The sequence below is a fragment of the Cricetulus griseus genome, chromosome 6, assembly GCF_003668045.3.
Source record: "Cricetulus griseus strain 17A/GY chromosome 6, alternate assembly CriGri-PICRH-1.0, whole genome shotgun sequence".
Classification (NCBI taxonomy): Eukaryota; Metazoa; Chordata; class Mammalia; order Rodentia; family Cricetidae; genus Cricetulus; species Cricetulus griseus.
This window is the reverse complement of record NC_048599.1, coordinates 39,480,988-39,499,965: the sequence shown is the minus strand read 5'-3', so window position 1 is coordinate 39,499,965 and position 18,978 is coordinate 39,480,988.

Sequence of the window (18,978 nt, the reverse complement as noted above, 5' to 3'; positions counted from 1 at the left end):
GACTCCATTATGGCAAGAAATATTGTGAATGTCACTTCTAATTCCAAAGACTAAGTTCAAGTCATCACTTCTTCCCAATCCTGATAAAAACATAACACCAGCAAGGATCTAGTACATTTTCTAGGTAATTGTTTATTTTATTCTTATTTTTAATTTCCAGTTGCTGCCTTTAGCTCTGCTACCCTTATCATTATGGACTCAGGCTATAAAGTAGTAATAATGGTATTATCTTTCTGATGAAGTCGAGTTTGATCCTTAAAATAGAGTAACCAAAATTCCTTCTTCATCTTCAAGACTGTAAAGCAGTGGTTCTCAACCTTCCTAATGCTGTGATTCTTTAATACAGTTCCTCATGTTGTGGTGACCCTCAAGCATAAAATTATTTCACTGCTACTGCATAACTGCAATTTTGCTACTTTTATGAATCTTAATGTAAATATCTGATATGCAGGATATCTGCATATCAGATACTAGACACCAAAGGGTCATAACCCACAGGTTGAAAACCAGTGTTGTAGGCCAAATACTCTACATTGAACACTGCTGATGGAAGACACCACTGAGATCAACTAATGCCACCCTAGTTGACTAACTCCTGATTAAGACAAAGAAAGCCAGGCTCAGAGACAATGTGCTAGAATATCAGAAACAGGCTCGGTTTATGTATGAAAAGTGATTTTTGACAAAAGAAGTTTCATTTACGGAGGGTAGAGATGCTCATTCCTGCTTCCATAATTCTGTGTGGTTATTAATAATCCACTAACACAGTGTGCATGGGGCATATGTTTCTGTTACGGAGAAACCAGCTGATTGAGTCACCAGGCAGGGGAACCGGAGGAGCTCATCTGGAACCACACAGTGCTGCCTGCATGCAGCCAGCTTTAGATGTGGCAAAGCAATGGTGCTGCTTCTGTTCCTGACACCAGCTTCCAAGATGCTGGCACCAAGGAAAGCAAATAAATGAGATCACAGTCCAGGTGGGACAGTCATTCCACTCGGCAGCAGGATGGGCCCTGAAGGAAATATGGACAGTTATTCTCCCAGGTCCCAAGCAGAGACAGGCTATGTTGCACTAAATGCTTCCAATAAGACAAATCTGCGCTTCAAGAGTGGGGGAAGTGAGGATGAGCCTTCTGGAGCCTAAGATTCCTGCTGAGTCACTCCACTGACTGTCAATCTGCTTCCACACACTGCTCACTTGTCTCTTCTTCGAGACCTATTAAGAAAGGAAATCCACTCAAAAGTGTAGAGATGGGGGTGGGAGGTGGCTCAGTGGATGAGTACTTGCTGTTTGAGGAACTGGGTTTGTATCCGCAGAAAGCACAAGAACAACCGTGTGCACCTGAAGCCCAGCACTGTTAGAGCGGAGAGGGGCTAGCTGCAAGTTCAGGGAGAGACCTTGTCTCCGGAGAGTAAAGCAGAGAGGATTAGAAGGGTATGCTGAGCCGCATGCTCCGGCTTCCACGTGTGCACACAGGTACCCACAAACATGTAAGCAAACAGCACAAAGACACAAAGATGTTGCCTACAGAAGAGTGCCGTCTTTAGCTGCAACCACTTTAAGCAAGCAGTGACATGCTCAAAAGTAATTTCTGTCACGCAGAAGGTTATAGACATTAAGGATGTTCCTTGACAGTGAAGGACCCTGGTACATGAAATGGCATTATCCCATGCCCTGAGAACGAATTAGAAACGAAAGCATAAGATCCACCCTAAAAGTGCTGAGTCAAAAAAAATCAACATTACAAGAAGATCCCCAGGAAATTTATATGCATATTGAAGTTGAGGTGAAAAATAAATATGGTTCAAGAAAACATTGGGTCACATGATGAAAGGTACATAGGTTTCTAACTCAAATGTGTCATTTGGAATCTGGCATACCTTTTCTGTTGGTTCTTTCTTCTACACAAGCATCAATGGGAAGCAAAACCCCCTCAGGAAGTAGCTGTGAATGTGTCCTTCAGCATGCCCAGACTTTAACCCTAGTTCTATTGCTAACCATAGTAAAGGAACAAACTTATTTCTACAATTCAAGCCAAAATTTCTGGAATTCTCTTTAGTAAATTCAGTTAGACCACATACCTAGTTCTAAAGTGACTGTCAATCAAGTTGGTGAGGTCGGGTCACATGCTATTTGAACCCCCGCCAAAAAACACCAAACCAACTTGGTGTTATTAATTAAACAGAAATAGTTGCAAAGCAGGCAATAGCAGCAGAGGGCCAGCACTTTGCTATGTTTCCAGCATCATTTCTTGAGATCTAACTTTCAGGCAGAGCTAGGAACTAGTTATTAGTCCATAATGAGTGGTGCCACTCCTTCCTGTGGCTGTTAAAATAAACAACAGCAGGTCAAATGCTATGGATTCCATAGTAAAGTGCCATAGGCTGCCTTAAACACCTAGAATTGTATTGTGGATTTCAAGAATAGCCAGGCTTTCATTATGGGGACCCCCAAAGGGAAGTAAAACTCTATGATTTGGATACATGGCACCTAATTTTAGGGTTTATAAAGTGAAACACTAGGGGATTAGGACCAGATTTCAAGGGGTATCTGTGAATGTAAACTTGCTTCAATGAGGTTTAAGAACATAGATTTTGCTCCCTCAAATGGGGAAGCATTACAATATTGCATAGGAGATAATCTTCATGTTTTTAATGACAGTTGTATGAAGAAATTAACAGACTAAATGTTTGTATCAAAACTGCCTTCAGTGGATTTCCAAAATAAAACCTAGTAATCAGATAAATAGGAAAGAACCAGAAGAACTGAATAAAAGTCCTTAGTTCCTTAAGTATCTAACAGTTTTGAAACACAATTTTGCATTAAACTAGGCAGCCAATTGGTATGACTTATACTTAACAAGGGGACTGCCTTACATCCTCTCCAAAATTGGGGGGGGGGGCTGAATAGGTAAAAGTTTTGCAGCAAAAGCCTGCCTATCTGAGTTTGATTACCATAACCCACATAAAAAGCTGAATACAGGCTTTGCAGCTATAATCCCAAGACTCACACAGTGAGAAGTGAAATGGACATAGAAAACCACCCAGAAGCTTATTGGGTCAGCTATCCTCATATACAACCTCAGAAATAACAAGAGAGACCATTCCTCAACAAGGGAAAGAATGAGAACCAACTGCTAAAATAAGTATGTCCTCTGACCTACACACATAATAATAATAACGAACAATAAAAAATTTAAAACACTAAAAAAGCACTAAGGACATCACAGGGAGAAGAAAAAAGACTTGGAGAAAGAAGAATTGAGAGGGAAGAATGGGAGAAAAAAAGCAAGCAATTAGAAGGGCAAGAAAACCATGAGGGGTCAAGGAAAAAGGTGAGTGGAAACATTATTTTAAAAGTCAAATGGGTTTCAAAGTTTTTTTTCTGTGAATCGATTTCCAGTCAAGGCCACCTTCAGACAGCCCTTAGACTTGTGAAGTCAGATGTCACTCTAGGTTTAAGCTTCAGACTCACAGTTCTGACAGCTATCCACAACACATTTAGAGCCATTTGTAAAGGTGACTCTGGGAAAACACATTTTCAAAACATAACATGAGAGTGAGTGCTGTTGATGCCTAGCCTGCTCTGAGGTACTGCTCTTACCATGTCAACAAGGATTTCTGCTTTCAAGGGTACCAAGATGGCCATTGTTCTCCTGAAGGAACTGCATACCTGTCTCAGGATGTGGACCCACCTGCTGGAGAAAGCATTTGACAGCAGCCTGCTTCATCTTTACCAATGAAGAGAAACCATTTCATCAAGAAAGTCTCTGGTTTTCAAAGTAGTATATTATTAGTGTGTCAAAATGGATGATGTCTTCGTCAGTCTCTCTCTCTCTCTCTCTCTCTCTCTCTCTCTCTCTTCTCTCTCTCTTGTGTGTGTGTGTGTGTGTGTGTGTGTGTGTGTGTGTGTGTGTGTGTGTGTGTGTGTGTGTGTAGGTAAAATACACTGGCTTCATTTTTCATTCCCTTGTCTTAGCCTTTCATTTTACCTGAGGAAGACTAGGTCTATGTGTTTACAAATAGTACATGGCAACAAAGGAGAGTTACTACCTAAAAAATTTACTTCTTGAAGATTCATAAATTTTCTCCAACTGTCTTAAAAAATCTTTGTTAAAGAACAGAGTGTCTCAGGTTAGCATTAATTAAATCAGCTTCTACAAAAAAGTCTGAGAAGTTCCATGACTTCAGCCTGCTTGCTGGAGAAGCGGAGAATCCCATAGATATGCTGTCTGTGAAGCTAGATGGATCCCAAACCCAATACTAAAAGCCTGGAGCATTGATGGTACTAGCACATAGTGAAAGGCTAAAGGCTGAGCACACCACCATCAGGGTGGTGTCAGCAATGACAGATACATCCACCCAGAAAGAAGCTTCCAGAGTGAGTAAGAGTACGTTGCATCTTCCGCAGACCTCTTTTTAGCTGGACTGTCCTTTTCAATTCCTTTCTCAGACAATCCTCTCTGGAAACACCCTCATAAACACAACCAGAGATATGTTTCCTAGGTGATTCCAAGTCCAGCAAGCTGCCAATCAATAACGCTGATCACAAAATCTCTTGTAAAATATTCCCCAATAGAGTTTCTTGAATGTGTTTTTCCTTGGTTTTATTTATGGATGTTTGCCTCTGGCATTCTTGGTGGGTTAGTATTCTCATCCATCCACAGGCTACTGATGTGGGGAGAAGTAGTTTAGGTGTATGGATGCTGTGTATGTATATATATATCATGTGTTTGTATCAGTAAAGTACATACATGAAATAATATATGTGTGTTTGAGCAAAAATGTATGTGTTTCTGTTTAGACTACTGGGATTTATGAACTTGTGGAATGTTGAGTGTATTTATATGGTGTGTGTGTCATATTTGGATCAGTGTGCATATACTATACTGGAAAGAGTATAGTTCTGTGTGGACATTGTATACATTTGCAAATGAACACACTGAACTTTTATCATGATCCAATAAAAAGATGATTTAACAATATAAGAGAACATTTCTCTTCTCCAGAAAAAAGTCTTGTTTGAGGTAGGCTTTGAATATTTGTTTTCATACACAAAGCAATTATTATAATTTAACCAAAGGTAGCCACCTTGGACTCTTAGAGAAAATGTCCAAAATAATACTCCCTAATAGCTGTTTAACATTGGAATGAACATTGCATTTGTAGGTATCCAAAAGGGATGACAGAAGATAGTTAATGGTACATTATTTTAGAGGGAGAAAAACTATCAAAATGTTTCTGGCTGTAGCAACAATAAAATCCTAATGAAGCAGAAGAGCAGATGGAAATTGAAAAGCCTGTGCAATGTCAAAGCCCCAAACACAGTGATTTGTTAAATTACGGGGTTCTTTTCCCCTGAGAGAGGCACTGCAGTTTGCTGATAACTCAACAACTGGGATTGTTACTGTAACACAGCAACGCCATTTTCCTCCTGAAACATGCAGGAACTAATTAATTACATAGCTTTGGTTATGAGGTTAGAACCAAGCTTTGCTGTCCAATTTCCAAAGCCTGAACTTCATAAGCTGTCAGAAGAGCAGATTTTATCAAACTGTCTTCTGACTGTTATGAATAACTATGAAGACTGACTGTTATCAATTGCCATAAGACAAATACCATAAGAAAAATTCTGCTTGCTGTTTTGACCATTTGGAAGAACTCTCTTTTTTCAAGGTCTTTTCTATTTTTTAAATTCTGGAGCTACTGATGTCTTTAGTGAACGACAATCCATCATTGTGCATGGCCTCTCTAAACATAATGCAAGCATCAGGAGGCCGAGTGGCTCCTGAGAAGGGTTTTATACTGTTGCCAGCTGGGCATACCAGGCTAGATGGGTGAAATACAATTTCTTCCATCATCCGTATTGTTCTTTCTGCTCTAAACAAAAGTCCCCAGTCTATTTCTCAATAAGGAAGTAAAATCTCTCTCAGAAGCCTCCTGAGTACAAGCAAATGGGAAATAATGTTCTGTCCATTAGAAGAGAAAAGAATTGCCTTTGTTGAGGTTTTCCCCTAGAAGCAGTTAGGAATTAGAAACCAGACTGACCCCTGGAGGCCCAGTGAAAATTGTGAAGAAAGCCTAGAGTTTGAGTCCCCTACAGTTTCTGAGGCCCTTCCCATCATGCCTTGCCGTCTTCTTCCAACTTCTGCTGTCACAGAACAAAATCAGTTTCTTTTCCAATAGAGGAGTAATTCTCAGTGCTACAAGAAGAGGAGCACAGTTTGAAACCATGCACATGCTATGGATAAGGAAGCAGACCTGAGGAACATACATCCATGTGTTTTGGGACAATCCATACCAGGGTAGCCAATACAATATTGTTAATTAAAAAAAGAAAACTGTATAGGACGATCATAGTCAACAGCAGTGGCAGATCTGAAACACTTACACATATATTTAGATTATTGAATCATTTGTAAAAGTTTATTTAAGATGCATTTATACTAGTGATAGTACAAAAATTCCAAAAAGCAAAAAGTAAAACATTCTAAAAAGTAAAAACAGGCAACCAAATAAAAATTTAGCTATAAGGTAACAATTTGGTGAGCTAGCACATACCTAAAATAAATCACTTTTATGAATATAATTACATATACATAGTCGAATTACTTATACTAGATGACAGGAAACCATTATTCTCTGAGGTGGAATTGGTTGCAGAGGAACTGGGCAGGACAGATTCAGACATACCTCATTAGCTAGAAATATAATCTGAGAAGAGTCATTCTACCTTGGATTCTTCTGTAATCTGGGGACTAGAAAAATACCTGCTTGGTGGGAATGCTGTGTGAATTAAATGAGTTAGAAATAAAACAGTTACCAAATGTCGAGTTATTTGCTCATAACCCAGTGATGTTCTAGGTGCTCTGTCATTCTTCATTTAGTGTTCAGATGCCAAGGCTAGTAAATTCTACTCAGAGGTCAGGAAACTGGGACTCACTGAAGTTAAGGTGATCAACCAATATCTTAGAGAAGAAAATCTAGAGATTATAGGACAAGGACAGTCTTCACGGGCAAGCATTTGAAGTAGAATGAGAACATTTTCAATCCAAAAATATTCCCTGATGTCTACATATCTTCATACTTTAGAGGGAAAAAAAAACTTGAACCTGATGAGGGTTACAAGTCCAGTATATTTATGCTTGTTTTCAGCTTGCTGACCAATTTAGAATAGTCTGGGAGATTGGGGAAGCACTCCTGTGGGGGCTGTGAGAGTGTTTCCAAAAAGTATTAACTGAAGGGAAGACGACAACACACTGAGTGTGGAAGATACTAGACTAATGTTCTGGGGCCTAGACAGAATGTGTATGGGGTGGGAGATCATCTGAGTGCTGGCATTACGCTCTATCTGCTTCCTCTCCACCATGATATGAGCTTAGCTGTGCCCTGTCCTCTTTGGTGAACCCTCTGAAACCAAATACATTTTCACTCCCTTAAGTCATTTTGCTTAGTTGTTTGATCACAGAAATGCCAAATCCCCATATTTAAGAACACATTGCTCCAGGAGCTCATTAAAAGGGTGGATTGTATTTTTGCCGGTCAAGTTCAGAATCTGAGAGTGAGTTTGAATCTTCCTATTGCCAAAAGTGTTGTGATAGTTTAGAAAACTGATCCCAACACTATACAATGTGTGACTTTACAGTGGAAAGATGAACTTTTATCACTTTAACTTTGGGTTTATCTATGTGAGAGGTTTTGCAGAGTGGAATATGGAATGCTGTAATTTCCTCAGAGGCTGCAACTGTACTCTTTTGATGCAATTGGGTCTATCTCCCTGCATTTGTGCTAACGTAGAAAGAAAACATCCTCCAGATACTTACTGCTCCTGCAGAACCTTCAAGAGGAATAGACATGAACTTGACTTACAGCCCCTAGCCAATTTCAACCTAAATATGCCTAATACCAACTATAGAAGCATCATGAGTGGAAAAACATTTTGGGTGCTCTAGACTACTGGATTATGGATAGTTTTCACTATTGTTACACAGCATTGCAGAGCCTTTATTGACAGGTACACTAGCCTTGTATAATTATTTTCTCTTCTATACTTCTGAAAGGGCAGATCTTTCCCCAACATGGACTAGTTATGCATGTAAACAATATGAAGAAGGCCTCTTACCATGCTCTCCAGGTGTGCCACCATTTCATACATCAATCCTAGGAACTAAAATCTTTCCACAACCTTTTCCATGCAGCTCTCTTTCCCTTACTCCAAAGTCATCAATGGCTTCCTAGTATGGAATGCATTCATACTGTTTTAGGTTTAAACAGTATCTGCTCCCTTAAAATTCTGCAAACTTTCACACACAGTATTCTGTACCTGCAACATTCTCCTAGCATACTCTCATTTCCATTTACCATCTGTTTGGTACATACTTTGCCTCTTCCAATGGTGACCTTCAGAGAATACCATCTTCTTCTCTAAGTTCTTGCAGGTTCACCCTCCATTTTCCTAATCATATAACTATTGGAGTCATTTTCTCCCAGGGAAAGTTAGACTTGTGGGCTCTCATGTTGAACAGAAGATAATTAATTCCAGAATCTTCAAATCTGTCCTGTGATACATTACTGCCATCACAGTTAACCTTTGAGATTGTCAGAGCACAATATGAATTTCTTTCATTCCTGTGTCACAGAATGTGAAAGTTAGTAGTCTGTTCCATGTGGCTACTCAGAGACTCATGCTGGAAAATGCTTCAGCATAACCTTGCATTTACAGTTTCATACTTAAAACTTGTAGAAGCAGGTAAATGATTCATGGACCCATATTTTAACCCCTATTTTATATGAATCCTAACCAAATATATGCCAATCTTGATAAACAAAATTAATTACTATCTAATAAGTAGCAGGTGAACATTTTAATTTATAATTCTTAAAGTGTTGATAGAAGAAAAGTGTTGCTATATATATTTAACTAAGATATTAAATTTCCTAGGAGTTGTGTAGTTTGTCAAAATGGCACACACACACACACACACACACACACACACACACACACACACATATGGAATAAAATTAAAAGCAAGATTTCTTGACATATTTCAAAACGTTTACTTAAAATATAGCATGTAAGGTTTAGAACAAAATGTATCTACCAATAATTCATGAAGAAAAGACGCTACAAATTTGAAAATGAGCAAGCATAACTATATGGGATGGTTTATTGGAGGGGAAGTATGGGGGATGATGTGATTTTATTGTAATCGCAAAAGATAAAATAAATATATATTTTAAAATATTGTAGAGGGTGAGGCATACCAACATAGAGAGAGCTAAGAGAGTAGGCCATACCAACATAGAGAGAGCTAAGAGGAAAGGTATCTTCTAATATCAATAACCTTCCCAAAGAAGTTTCCATTTGAGAGCATGAGGAGTAGTCAAAACAAATTCAATTTGAATTACCCAGAACTGATACATTAAGAACCAAGTAACACAAACATACACCTGAGCCTCATTGTTCATGGTTTCTGTATTCAATACTCCATCTACTCACTGAAACAGATTAATAATCCCAAATTCATGGAACTTTCACAGTCACAAGGGATACAGAAAACAATGAAATTCTGGAGTTGTGTAAATTGCAGATTTCAAGCTGAAATCAAACATAGCAGTATTCTGTCTTCTTGTTTCATATACTATATAAACAGGTGTCTTCCTAGAACTCTATTTTGAGCCACGTTTTACTCATCATACTTCTCTTGATTCTTTTGCTTTACAATGGCCTTCAGCATAGAGCCAAAATACTACCTAGAATTTCCAAGTCCAGGAATACTATGTGTCTTATGTTTAAAACTGCATATTTTGGATGATCTTCATGCAGTTACAGTTTATAATGCTGCGAGTTTAATAGTAATAACTCAACAGGATGGCACATCCAAGAAAAGATGGAAATTTCCACTTTCTACGTGAAGCTGCTCCAGAAAGTGCTGAAGAAATAGTCACAGTAAGTGAAGAATCTGCCGAAAGATAGTAACAAAGATACATTTGTTCACTTGTGAGATAGCCAGTAATTAGAAAATGCATAATAGAAAGCATTGGTCTAAAATTGAAAGCCAGGAAATTTTATTGTCCTATTATCCAGAACCAAAAAAATGACAAATTAGTGCTAGCTGATTTGCATGTTACAAAAAGTGAACCAATTTCTGCAGGTTTAAGACATTGCAAACAAAGGTTTTAAAGATTTTGATAAATGCAGTAAGGTAAAGATTTATATGAAAGAGCAGGCTTTCATCTGTGACAGGACTAGCTTATCTCATAAGTATACTTCTGAATGAACCCAATTAACACAAACAGAGCATTGGTCAAAATGCTGCAGCAGTGCATACAGGAACCTATCCCTGTAGTCCTCTATGAGCCAAGGTTCAATATTTGCTAATTCTCTGTTTGTAGTGACTTTATAAAGCAAATAACTGTTTGGAATAATGAGAACTGTCTTGATTTGAAATAGAATGTTCTCCATAAGCTCATGTATTTAAACTCTTAATTCCTAGTTGGTGGCATGATTTGGAAAGATTTAAGAGGTGTGGCCTTGTGGAAGGGGGTATATTACTGGAGTTGGGCTTCAGGAGTTTCAAAACTCAGGCCATTTCCAGATACTTCCTCTGTTTTTTTTTTGCTTGTAGTTCAACATGTGAGCTCTCAGCTCTCCGCTCCTGATAACATGGTACCTGTCTTAAGGTTTCTATTGCTGTGAAGAGACACCACGACCACAGCAACTATTACAAAGGAAAACATTCAGTTAGGACTGGATTACAGTACAGAGGTTTAATCCATTATCATATGGCAGGAAGCAAGGCAGCATGCAGGCAGACATGGTGCTGGAGAGGTAGCTGATAGTTCTACATCCTGATCCACAGGCAATAGGAAGTAAACTGTCTAATACATTAGGTACAGCTTGAGCATATGAGATTTCAAAGCTCTCCCCCACTGTGACACACTTCCTCCAACAAGGCCAATCTTCTAATTAGTGCCACTCCCTATAGGCCAAGCATTCAAACACTGGAAACTATGGAGGCCATATTTACTCAGCCAATACCAGTAATATTGTGGACTCTAAGCCTCTAGAACCTTAAGCCCAAATAAATATTTTCTCCCTTAAGTCATGTTGGTCATGGTGTTTTATCAACAGAAAACCAACTCTGTGTGTACTCACATGAATGTGCATATGTGTGAATGAGCATATGTGCACACATGTGTGCCTGTTTTATATGTGAGTGACTAGTACTTTAAAAAATTCTACAATTTCTCCAGATAGGAAATTAATACATCCAGATCAAAATCTGCTATGGCACAAGTTAGCCATGTAGTATTTTAATAAAATTTGTGTTTCATCTGTTAATAACCTGTCATTTTCAAGTGACTGTTTAAAATTCTCTTCTATTGTTTACTTCTTTTTGATGTTTTGTGACTTTGATTTTATTATAGCTTACTTAAGAAAAATGGAAAGTAATTGGAATGAAGTGTTTAAGAGTTGCTTAAAAATTTTATTCTTTAAATAAGAAATTGGATTTTTCCATCTTTGGCAAACATGTTTCTTTTCATATCACATTATATGTGTGTTAAAACTAAATATAATTAAGTAGGTCTCCTTTTATTTATATAGTTCCTATTCTCTTTTATGAATGTAAGAATAGGGGCTGGACAGATGGCTCAGTGTGTTATAAATAGTTGTTCTTCCAGGGGACCCTAATTTGATTGCCAGCACCCATGTGTCTGCTCACAACCATGCATAACTCAGTTCCAGAGCATCCAACACCCTCATCTGACCTCTATCCCTAGGCACCATGCATACACGTGGTGCACAAATTTACGTATGAGTAAAACATTCATATCTATAAAATAAAGTAGTCTAAAATGAACAAAACCCTGAGAATTATTTTTAATTAACTTATAATGCAGGTTGAAGATTGAAAAGCAATTAAAAAGGAAAATAATTTCTCCTTCACCTATGTACAGACAACTATTACTGCAAATTAATTTTCTGCTTGATTGTAAGTCACAGGACATGCAGGAAGATTAATCTGTCATGGAGAATTACTATTAAAAATCTTCAAGTATGCTTTCACAAACAAGGTAAATATGCTATATTCTAGAATGAGAAGGAAACTGGCATTTTTGTGCTGGGACTCTGTGTGAGGCAATGAGAGTAATGCTGCTATAAATGTATAGTTATCCTGACATTTTTGGTAGTGAGAAAGTGTCAATGTGCCTTCTGAAATTAGAGCAGGAAGTTTTTATACATAATTGGCTAGCATACACTTCAGCTTTGTGCTGAGACTGTAGGGAACAAGGTTCATATATGTAAGATTCTAAGGAACAGATACTAAGCATGTCTAGGATGGTAACAACACACCATCCATTAATATTACCAAAGGCTAGAAGCTTATAATCAAAAAGACAAATTGATGGGTTGTATAAGGAGACTGCATCATCACTACCTGCCATAATAGGAACCAAGTATTTAAACACAACATTAAAGACCATAGAACCAGCTCCCTGTAGTACTCCATTCACAAAATTACACAAGGAATAAAAATTGATATGCATCTGTTTTAAGTCAAGTAGTATTCCTTTTTTGTTTTATTGTTGTTTGTTTGTTTGTTTTTGTTTTTGTTTTTCCAAACGGGGTTTCTTTGTACCTTTGGAGAGTGTCTTGGAATTCACTCTGTAGACCAGGCTGGCCTCAAACTCCAGAGATCTGACTGACTCTACCTCCCAAGTGCTGGGATTAAAGGTGTGCACCACCACCACCCAGCAGTACTTCTTATTCTAAGCCATCTGCTCTACTTACTACCTGGCTACAATATTAGCACTCCATCAGTTCTGACATGTGCTTGGGATTAAATCATTTTAGCTTCTTTCAAGATGTAATTCTTCTTGAGAAATGTGGTAATGTGAGTGTATAAGTCACTATTACTTTAGTATGATCTGGGTCCTTAAGAGGGCTTGTAATTGGAGACCCTCACTCTGTTAGGACCACAAACATGGAAATGAGCTCAGTGAACTCATTAGCACTTACCTCTTCTGGTCTTTAATGCTCAGGATAACCTTTACAGCATCATCCCAGCCCTTGTTAAAGGCCTCTACAAGTATTTCATCTTTCTTTTTATTTTTTAGTTTTATTTTTGAGATTATACTACAGTTATAGCATTTATCCCTTCCCTTTCTGCCTTCCAAACCTTCTCATATAACCACTCTCTGCTATTCTTTAAATTCATAGCCTCTTTTTGCATTAATTGTTATTCCATTCCTATACATGTTTGATAAGCAGCATAAAGTAGGATATTCTGAGCTATTTCCATAGATGGTATTTGTTTCCATGGAAAGCATGAAATTTTAACCAGACAGTAGTGTGTTCAAGGCCAGATTCTGCCTTAAACTACTAACATTATAGGCTAGTGTCTAGAACTCTGCAAACCTAAGGTTCCATGTATAAATGGAGCCTGCCACCACCTCAAGTATTGCTTGAGTATTAAATATCGATGCCTAGAGATGTGTGCTGTATTTACCGAAAGCATGTTTCTTACAATAAAACTAACTCTCCATACTCATTCTAGTATAGATAAAATAGCATTCTGAGATCTATCTATCCTCCTCTCCCATTTCTTCTCAGCTTCTCCTTTCCCTCCCCCAGTCTCTCTAGCTTACTTGCTCATACTTTCAGAAAGAAGTGAATAAGACATGGTTACAGAGTGCTAGCAGAGACAGCTATTGATAGCAATGTGCTTTATTAGAAATATAGAATTCCCCAGATCCGCATCCTTGTCACTTGCATTGGTCCAAGTCATTGTTCACTTTAGTATTATATTCGTCCACTCACTATATGACAGACTCATTGCACAATTTGCCTTCCTTGCCCACCTACAATCATGATTTTCACTTTCCTTATTCTCCCTATCAACTCACCTATTTATTTTTGTGTCAATTGAAAGCTTATCTTTCCATACCTGGCCTATATCTCTCATTTACTCTCCTACTGCTATGATTCTGGTTGTTTAACCTACTGTGTCCCTTAGGGAGCACAGATGTGCAGCAGGTGTTAGGCTAAGTGGAAGTAATTTATGAATGATAGAAAATATTTTCTTCATAATCTGTGTACAACTGAATCATATTTTCCTAAAGATTTCTAGCCCTGACAGTTTACTGAAAACTACAATTTGTTAAACATATTATTGTTATGCAATCTACAACTGTAAAATTACACAGATCGCAAATATATGATCTGACGAATTTTCACAAACTGACGGAGCCAATAACAAGATTGTAGAGGACAACCAATCAGTTTCCTAATGTTTCCTTCTCAACTCTCCAAAAGTAACCACTACTTTGACTTCTAACACACTCAATTTGTTTTCAGTTTTTGTTTGAATGAAATCATATGGTAATTTATTCTTTTGTCTGAACCCACTCATTGAATATTGATGGGGGAAGTACTTCTGTGTATGTTTATCTTATTGATTGTTAAGCAAAATACTGTTTGGCCAATGAGACAGCAAGTTGGACAGGACTAGGAGTCAAAGAGGATTCTGGGAAATGTAGTAGAGAAGTGGTGATCCAGGCAGGAAGTGACATAGCAAGGAGACATAGCAAAGGAAACAGGAAGGGTTTCCCTTTCCCCTTCCTCCTCCAGCAGCGCCATGTGAGCCACCGTCAAGAGAGGGTGCCAGCGAAAGGCATCGTCTATAAGATAAGTCTTATAAAACATATAGATTTATGATAATTGAGACTGAGCTAACAGATGAGAATCCTAGTCATTGGCCAAGCAACATTGTACCTAATACAAGTCTCTCTGTGCATTAATTGGGCCCCTAACTCAGGCGGGTGGCTGGCATAAAACACACACATGGCGATGGGGCTCGGCAGCTTTTGGCAGAAAGATTTACCATAGCAGAATATAATGCTTTGAGATGTATTTATACTTCTGTTCAAGTTTACTCATTTCTAGACATTGTTCCATTGTATAAATACACCATAGTTCATCATCACTTTCTTTAATAGAGATTATTTGATATATCTCCAGAGGGAGGCTCTGTGGAAATCATGATATGAATTTCTACAGATGTCTTTTTGCATATATGTATTTGCCTGGGGATATGCTAACAAGAGAATTTGTTAGGTCATAAAGTATTCACACTCTTAACTTTTGTATACAAGGAGTTTCCAAAGTGGCCAGACCATTTTGCATCTCAGCACTGTATTATAAAAATTCCCAATGTCCTACATCCCCTGCAGTGTTTTCCATAGAATTCACTTAGTGTTTTATTAATCCTCTCATTTTCTATTTGATTGATTGAGTGAGTGAGTGAGTGAGTGAGTGAGTGAGTGAGTGAGTGCATTTTAGTTACTGAAGAGCTGTGTCATTTTCCAAATGATTAATGCAGTTGTTTGCCTCCTTCACATACTTGTCAGACATTTGAGTACTGTGTTACATAAAGTACCAATTAACTCCTTTAGAGATTGTTCAGTCTTTCACAAACTGATTTCAATGGTTTAACATTTTACACAAAACAATGTAGTTTAAAATAACTGATTGTATTTTTGACAATGATTATACATCACCATGTTTCAGTAAACTAGAAATCTCTCTAACTAGAGTGAATATTTCACCCTTCTTTGTCATCAGAAAATGTAAAAATAGTAAACCTAAGATATACAACTCTCCACCAGGTCCTTTCCCTTGGAGATTGGGAACCCCATGGAAGAGGAGGAGAAAAGATTGTAGGAGTCAGAGAGAATAGAGGACATCATGAGAACATGGCCCACCAATTAAACTAAGCAGGGCTCATGTGGACCCACACAGACTGAAATGACAAATGTGGGGCCTGAATGGGTCTGCGCCAGGTCCCCTGTGTATGTATTATGGATGTTAGCTTGTTGTTTTTGTGAACTCCTAATAGCAGTTAGGAGAAGGTGTCTCTCTGGCTTTTTGCCTGCTCTTGAGAATCTTTCCTTCTATTGGATTGCCTTGTCTAGCCTTAGCATAAAGGCTTTTGCCTGTTCTTATAATATCTTATTTTGCCCTGTCTGACTATCATCTCTTGTAGATCTGCTCTTTCCTGAAGAGAAAACTGAGGGGTTTGGATCTGGGAAAAAAGGGAGTGGGGGCTGGCTAGGAAGAGTGAAGGGAGGAGAAACTGTGGTTGGGAGTATTGTATGAGAAAAGAATTTGATTTCAATGGAAAAAAAACATAAAAAGAATAAAAGGGATACAATGAAATTAAAACAATGCACACAGATATGTTAGCCCCTACTCTTAAATAAATAAAAAAAACTACACATTTTAATTTCAGTTTCACGTTGTGATTTTTATTGTAAAGTTCAACAACAGACAAACTGGACCACATTATTTAGTAATTGCTAAAATATAATGAAATTATTTCATGTAAATTACCACATCTCAAACCAAAGACATTATTAGTATTTCACAGATGGAAAAAAAAGTCTTAGTTTTCCAAACACAAATAGCCAAGAAGGAGCACAGCAGGAAGCATGGCTCTGGAGTTACAGTTTGAAACCATACCTCCTTTTTAGGCTCCCATTTCCCTCCTAGAAAGGGATAAACAATGAATGAATTGTTCCAAAGCCATCACTGCTACTGATTAGCTGTTTGACTTGAGTCAAAATTTGTGTGTACGATGGTTCTCCCAGGGGTTCAAAATAAGAACCTAAATTGACAAAAAAGAACAAATAAGGAATTATAAACTGCCAAATACAGTCAGTAGCCTCTAATTTGATGGAATTTTCTTCATACTTTCTATCTGACCTGATCATTGTAGTCATTGCTCTACTAGCAGATTTCCTGATTGTCTGTTATTCTTCTCCTCATTTTTCACAACTGGCCACCTACCAAAAGAAGTAAGATAACATAATCTAATTGGAAAAGTTACACACAGGGACCAATCACAACAAGCTGTAGAGAGCCAACACAGCCAAGTGTAGCTGGAAACAGGAGAAAGCACACTCTCTTTCTATGTTGAAAGTGGATACGTTTTTTTCCCTTATTGTGTTAACCAGAGAGAGGTTAAGGTGCACAGACTGGGAAATTAAGCTTATTCTGAACCAATTCCAACCAAGAACAATCTCTGGGACTATCTTGTATGTCTTCTGACAGAGGGGCATCCATTGGGGAAGATTACGTCTGTTATCAAGGAAAGCAATGAACTTTCCATTTACATTGGACATTTATAATCTGATGAGAGAAAAGGTACATTTATCTAGTCTTTTAAAAGGGGAAAAGAAACTCTACAAATCTGTCCATTATACCTGCTAAGAATCTAAAGTGAGGTCAAGACAAAAATAGATTATATTTGATAGTGTTAATAAGAGTTTATTGCAAGCCCTGCTAGCCAACTCTCCCTCTGTAGATTTCTGAATGGCTTTGGAAGCTGGGCTATTCTTAGAGTAATGAGAAAGAGCCTTATCTCACACCATAGGAAATTTAAAGATCTCTATGGCTTTCAAAGTCTTATTGATGCACTTTAGTACAAATGAAAGCCAGGTGGTTATTGTCAAAAATACCTGTGCAATGTGAGGATGTAAGAGAAACTCTGAGATGCAAGGACATGCTTTTCCTTGTATGCTTTTGTAACAGTACCCCCCAAAGGACTGCTTTGTGAACATGTCTGTTTCCACAATTAAATCACTACTAGAGACAGTATCGGAATTAGTGACTTAACATCATTTAATACAAGCACTAGACACTGATTCTGTCTACTTTCAACAACAGGGAATATGATAGAAAAATATTAGAAGTTCAAAGCATTGGTGATTGGTTAGAATCTAGGTGGCAAAAGCTAAAAGAATGATGGAGTAGGGTTTCCCCCACTGCCCTGACCTCTGCTGAGGTGAGTGTCTCCTCTGCTCCCACGAGACTCCCATCTTCACCCCTTCCTTGGATCTTTCTGGGCATGCTCCTGGCATAGAGTGGACCCTCCCAGACAGGGATGTCCTTCCTGAGTCCAGAAACACCTCATTCTTGATTTCGAACTGGCCCAGACCTTTGCCGAAAATACCAGGAGAGGCCAGATCATCTAGAGATGTAGACACTGAAGTCTTGGCCCACATATGCTACCATGTGACAAGAAGAGATAGGGAGACCCCACCTGCACCCACTGGAAGAAAAGATGGGAAGACCACAAAATAAGAACACACTCAACAACAGAAAGACTAATATGGCACCACCAGAATCTAGGGACTCCAAACCAGCACTAACTGAAAAAGCACAACTGTTACATAAATCTTTCCACCAAAGCGCCGAGCCCCACCACCACATGTGTGCTTTACGCCAGCTGCCTGCCTGAGTTAGGGCCCAAATTAATGCACAGAGAGACTTGTATTGGGTACAATACTGCTTGGCCAATGACTAGGACACAACAGAGAGGAAGAAAAAGAGCCATACCTAAAAATCTACTTTATGAAGATGTTCGAGACCCTTAAAGAGAAAATGAGAAAATCTCTAAAAGAAATAGAAAAAAAAAAACAAAACATTCAAGAAATAAATAATTTTCTTAAAGAATCTAAAGAAAGCCAAGAAAAAACAACCAAACAAGTGAAGGAAGCAACTGAAACAGTTCAAGGCATGAAAGCTAAAATAGAAACAGTAAAGAAAACGCAGAATGAGGCAAAGCTAGCAATAGAAAGACTGGATAAATGATCAGGAACTAAGGATGTGAATATAACCAATAGAATACAAGAGATGGAAGAGAGAATTTCAGTTGTTGAAGACAACTAGAGAATATACAGTCATGAACCAAAGAAAATCTCAAGTCTAACAAATCCCTAACACAAAATATCCAGGAAATATGGAACACCATGAAAAAGCAAAACCTAAGAATAATCAGTATAGAAGAAGGTGAAGAAATACAGCTATAAAGGTACAGAAAATGTATTCAACAAAATTATAGAAGACAACTTCCCCAACCTACAGAAGGATATGCTTATGAAAGTACAAGAAGCTTACAGAACACCAAACCT